Source organism: Triticum dicoccoides, chromosome 4B, assembly GCF_002162155.2.
Source record: "Triticum dicoccoides isolate Atlit2015 ecotype Zavitan chromosome 4B, WEW_v2.0, whole genome shotgun sequence".
Taxonomy (NCBI): Eukaryota; Viridiplantae; Streptophyta; class Magnoliopsida; order Poales; family Poaceae; genus Triticum; species Triticum dicoccoides.
Window position 1 is genome coordinate 408,720,171 of NC_041387.1, and position 6,192 is coordinate 408,726,362.

Here is a 6,192-nt window from a genome sequence, read left to right on the forward strand (position 1 = left end):
CACACCTTGATCTGGCTGACCATTTCTTTTTTGTTGCCTAATCACAAATAGTTCATCCGAGTGAACCATATGTTGTATATCGCACACACCTTCATCTGGCTACCCATTTATTTTGTTCTTCCTCATCACAAACAATTAATTGAACTAAACCGCATGACCTGCATCGCACACGCAACTAAAATATGAACTGTGTTTGATGCATCCTCCATCGCAAACCTTTTGCACCTTTTTTGATGGTTTTTTACACCACCGTTTGCGATTATGGCATCGCATACAGTTTCGTCGAAGGGTGTCTGATCGTAGTGCCGCATTAGCAGCATCCTGCAGTAGTGTATGCCAAATTTATGGCACGGCCTTGTTATGTTTATTTGCAGCTTAAAACGCCGGGTCGTAAGGGTACCATCAGGGTGCACGGTGACAGGAAGATAGCTTTGGAGTGTGAAGAAGGCAATGCTGCCTATGCTGAGTCAGTTTGTGCAACTGGGGAGTTGAAGTTCTACAAAGATAATGTTGACCCGGCAGATATGACCTCCTTGAAGAAACCAACCATAGAGCATGACCCTTTGTTGAAATTTAAGTCAGCAGATGACACCAAGCAGGTCGATTTTGTTCCTGGCGACTCATCCAAACAGTTCAGTATTAGTGCCAATATGGATCCAAAATAGGAAAGCGCGCTCATCGAGTTCATCCATGAGAACCGGGACATCTTTGCCTGGAAACCTTCAGACATGCCAGGTGTATCGAGGGAACTCGCTGAGCACACTCTCAATATTGATCCAAATTTTAAACCGGTCAAGCAATTTCTTTGTTGATTTAATGAAGAAAGGCGCAAGGCCATTGGTGAAGAAGTGGCCCCACTTTTGGTGGCTGGATTTATTATTGAAGTTTTTCATCCTGAATGGTTGGCTAACCCGGTGCTGGTGCTTAAGAAAAACGGCAGTTGGCGCATGTGTGTGGATTACACAGACCTTAACAAGGCATGTCCGGCTGATCCTTTTGCTCTCCCTCTGACTGATCAGATCATTGATGCTACGACGGGTTGTGAGCGTTTGAGTTTTTTGGATGCTTATTCTGGTTATCATCAGATCAAGATGACAGTTAAGGACCAGGAGAAGACATCTTTCATCACTCCTTTTGGAGCCTTATGCTATGTATCTATGCCTTTTGGGCTCAAAAGTGCTCAGGCAACTTATCAGCGTTGCATTCAGAATTGCCTCCACAACCAGATTGGATGCAATGCTCATGCTTATGTGGATGATATAGTTGTGAAATCCAGAAAGAAAGAGACCTTGTTAGATGATTTGAAGGAGACCTTTGGCAATCTCCGGGTCTACAAGATGATGCTTAACCCGGCCAACTGCGTTTTTGGTGTGCCAGCAGGCAAGCTATTGGGTTTTTTGGTTTTTGAAAGAGGCATTGAAGCTAACCCAGAGAAAATAAAGGCTATCACTTCTTTGGCTAAGCTGACATGTATCAATGACGTCCAGCGTTTGGCGGGTCGTATTGCGGCTTTAAGCCGGTTTATAAGTCGTTTGGGCGAAAAGGCTATTCCTCTGTACTAGATGATGAAGAAAACAGATCATTTTGTTTGGAGTGATGCTACCAATTAGGCGTTCGAGGCGCTGAAAAAGCAGTTGGTTGAGCCGCCGGTTCTTGCAGCTCCCATTGATAAGGAGCACTTGCTTTTATATGTGGCTGCTAACAGCAGAGCCGTCAGTGTAGCGGTTGTGGTGGAAAGGAAGGAATCAGGTAAGTAATATCCGGTTCAAAGGCCAGTTTAGTATGTTAGTGAGGTACTAATTGAATCTAAACAGAGGTACCTGATACCTCTTGAGCATGCGTTGGTTTTCCCTTGAAGAGGAAAGGGTGATGCAGGAAAGTAGCGTAAGTATTTCCCTCAGTTTTTGGGAACTAAGGTATCAATCCAGTAGGAGATATCACGTAAGTCATCTAGTACCTGCACAAACAATGAAGAACCTTGCAACCAACGCGATAAAAGGGGTTGTTAATCCCTTCACGGTCACTCGCAAAAGTGAGATCTCATAAGGATAATAAGATAAATATTTTTGGTATTTTTGTTGTATAGATTGGAAAGTAAAGATTGCAAAATAAAATAAATAGGAAACTAGAATTGTCGGTCAGAAACTTATATGATGGAAAATAGAAGATTATATGATGGAAAATAGACCCGGGGGCCATAGGTTTCACTAGTGGCTTCTCTCAAGATAGCATATATTACGGTGGGTGAAAAAATTACTGCCGAGCAATTGATAGAAAAGCGCATAGTTATGAGAATATCTAGGCAATGATCATGAACATAGGCATCACGCCCGTGTCAAGTAGACCGAAACGATTCTGCATCTACTACTATTACTCCACACATCGACCGCTATCCAGCATGCATCTAGAGTATTAAGTTCATAAGAACAGAGTAACGCATTAAGCAAGATGACATGATGTAGAGGGATAAACTCAAGCAATATGATATAAACCCCATCTTTTTATCCTCGATGGCAACAATACAATACGTGCCTTGCTGCCCCCTACTGTCACTGGGAAAGGACACCGCAAGATTGAACCCAAAGCTAAGCACTTCTCCCATTGCAAGAAAGATCAATCTAGTAGGCCAAACTAAACCGATAATTCGAAGAGACTTGCACAGATATCAAATCATGCATACAAGAATTCAGAGAAGAACCAAATATTATTCATAGATAGACTTGATCATAAATCCACAATTCATAGGATCTCGGCAAACACACCGCAAAAAGTATTGCATCAAATAGATCTCCAGGAACATCGAGGAGAACTTTGTATTAAGAATCAAACAGAGAGAAGAAGCCATCTAGATAATAACTATGGACCCGAAGGTCTGTGGTAAACTACTCACACATCATTGGAGAGGCTATGGTGTTGATGTAGAAGCCCTCCGTGGTGGATTCCCCCTCCGGCGGAGCGCTGGAAAAGGCCCCAAGATGGGATCTCACTGCTACAGAAGGTTGCGGTGCTGGAAAAGTGGATTCGTGGTTCTCCTGGATGTTTTTAGGGTATAAGAGTATATATAGGCAGAAGAAATAGGTCGGTGGAGCTCCGTGGGGCCCATGATGGTTGGGGCAGGCCTACCCCCCTGGGCATGCCCTCTTGCCTCGTGTCTGCCTCGCGGTGTCCCAGACTTCAAACTCCAAGTATTCTGGATTGCGTTTCTTCCCAGAAAGATCCTCGGGAAGGTTTCGTTCCGTTTGGATTCCGTTTGATATTCCTTTTCCGCGGAAGACTGAAATAGGCAAAAAAAACATTTTGCACTGGCCCTCTGGTTAGTAGGTTAATCCCAAAAAGAATATAAAAGAGCATATTAAAGCCCATTAAACATCCAAAACAGATAATATAATAGCATGGAACAATAAAAAATTATAGATACGTTGGAGACGTATCAAGCATCCCCAACCTTAATTCCTGCTCGTCCTCAAGTAGGTAAATGATAAAAATAGAATTTTTGATGTGGAATGCTACCTAGCATAATTATAAATGTAATTTTCTTTATTGTGGCATGAATGTTCAGAGCCGAAAGATTCAAGACAAAAGTTTAATATTGACATAAAAATAATAATACTTCAAGCATACTAACAAAGTAATCATGTCTTCTCAAAATAACATGGCCAAAGAAAGTTCATCCCTACAAAATCATATAGTTTAGCTATGCTCCATCTTCGTCACAGAAAGTACTCAAATCATGCACAACCACGGTTTCAGCCAAGCAATTGTTTCATACTTTAGTATTTTCAAACCTTTTAAACTTTCACGCGATACATGAGCGTGAGCCATGGACATAACACTATATGTGGAATAGGATGGTGGTTGTGGAGAAGACAAAAAGAGGAAGATGGTCTCACATCAACTAGGCATATTAATGGGCTATGGAGATGCCCATCAATAGATATCAATGTGAGTGAGTAGGGATTGCCATGCAACAGATGCACTAGAGCTATAAATGTATGAAAGCTCAACAAAAGAAACTAAGTGGGTGTGCATCCAACTTGCTTGCTCACGAAGACCTAGGGCATTTGAGGAAGCCCATTGTTGGAATATCCCTGTTCAAGAATTCATCTGATTAACCAGTTAACTTGCTGATTAATCCCTACTCGTAGGGTCACCAAGTAGCCTATAAACCGACAAATCGTTTCATTAATTGATTGAATGGCCGATTAACTTGCCGATTCGCCGATTTATCCCCTACTCACCAGCCAACCGAGCAGCTACCAGTTAACAATTTCCTCAACAACGTGAAATATACAAGCCAAGTTCTATAACGAAAATTCTCACTAGTATATGAAAGTTACAAAATAAGAGACTCTCTATAATGAAGATCATGGTGCTACTTTGAAGCACAAGTGTGGAAAAGGATAGTAGCATTGTCCCTTCTCTCTTTTTCTTTCATTTTTTAGAGACTCCCCTTTTTTTGGAGACTTTTTCTCTTTTTATGTCCTTTTTTATATGTCCTTTTTTTAATTCCTCACACGATACAATGCTCTAATAATGAAGATCATCACACTTTTATTTATTTACAACTCAAGAGTTACAACTCGATACTAGAACAAAATATGACTCTATATGAATGCCTTCGGCGGCGTACCAGGATGTGCAATGAACCAAGAGTGACATGTATGAAAAAATTATGAATGGTGGCTTTGCCACAAATACGATGTCAACTACATGATCATGCAAAGCAATATGACAATGATGGAACGTGTCATAATAAAAGGAACAGTGGAAAGTTGCATGGTAATATATCTCGGAATGGCTATGGAAATGCCATAATAGGTAGGTATGGTGGCCATTTTGAGGAAGGTATATGGTGGGTGTATAGTACCGACGAAATTTGCGCGGTACTAGAGAGGCTAGCAATGTTGGAAGGGTGTGAGTGCGTATAATCCATAGACTCAACATTAGTCATAAAGAACTCACATACTTATTACAAAAATCTACACATCATCAGAACAAAGTACTACACGCATGCCCCTAGGGGAAGGGTTGGTAGGATTTAACCATCGCACGATCCCGACCTCCACACAAAGGAAGACAATCAAAGAAATACCTCATGCTTCAAATTTGTCACACAACGCTTACCATACGTGCATGCTACGGGACTTGCAAACCTCAACACAAGTATTTCTCAAATTCACAATTACTCTACTAGCATGACTCTAATATCACCATCCTCATATCTCAAAACAATCATCAAGCATCAAACTTCTCATAGTATTCAATGCACTTTATATGAAAGTTTTTCTTATACCCATCTTGGATGCCCATCATATTAGGACTATTTTTATAACCAAAGCAAATTACCATGCTGTTCTAAAAAAACTCTCAAAATGATATAAGTGAAGCATGAGAGATCAATAATTTCTATAGAATAAAACCACCACCATGCTCTACAAAGATATAAGTGAGGTACTAGAGAAAAATTATCTAGATCAAAAGATATAAGTGAAGCACATAGAGTATTCTAATAAATTCCGATTCATGTGTGTCTCTCACAAAATGTGCATTTAGCAAGGATGATTGTGGTAAACTAAAAGCAAAGACTCAAATCATACAAGATGCTCCAAGCAAAAGACATATCATGTGGTGAATAAAAATATAACCTCAAGTAAAGTTACCGATAGACGAAGATGAAAGAGGGGATGCCTTCCGGGGCATACCCAAGCTTAGGCTTTTGGTTGTCCTTGAACTTTACCTTGGGGTGCCTTGGGCATCCCCAAGCTTAGGCTCTTTCCACTCCTTATTCCAAAATCCATCAAATCTTTACCAAAAAACTTGAAAACTTCACAACACAAAACTTAGCAGAAAATCTCGTGAGCTCCGTTAGTATAAGAAAACAAACCACCACTTTAAGGAACTGTAATGAACTCATTCTTTATTTATATTGGTGTTAAACCTACTGTATGCCAACTTCTCTATGGTTCATACCCCCCGATACTACTCATAGATTCATCAAAATAAGCAAACAACACACAAAAACAGAATAGTCTGTAGAAATCTGTAAGTTTCGAATACTTATGTAACTCCAAAAATCCTGAGAAATTAGGAAGTCCTAAGAAATTTATTTATTAATGTTCTGCAAAAAAATCAACTGAAAATCATGTTCCTGTGATTTACGAAAATTATTTTCGTGCATGCAAAAGTTTCTGT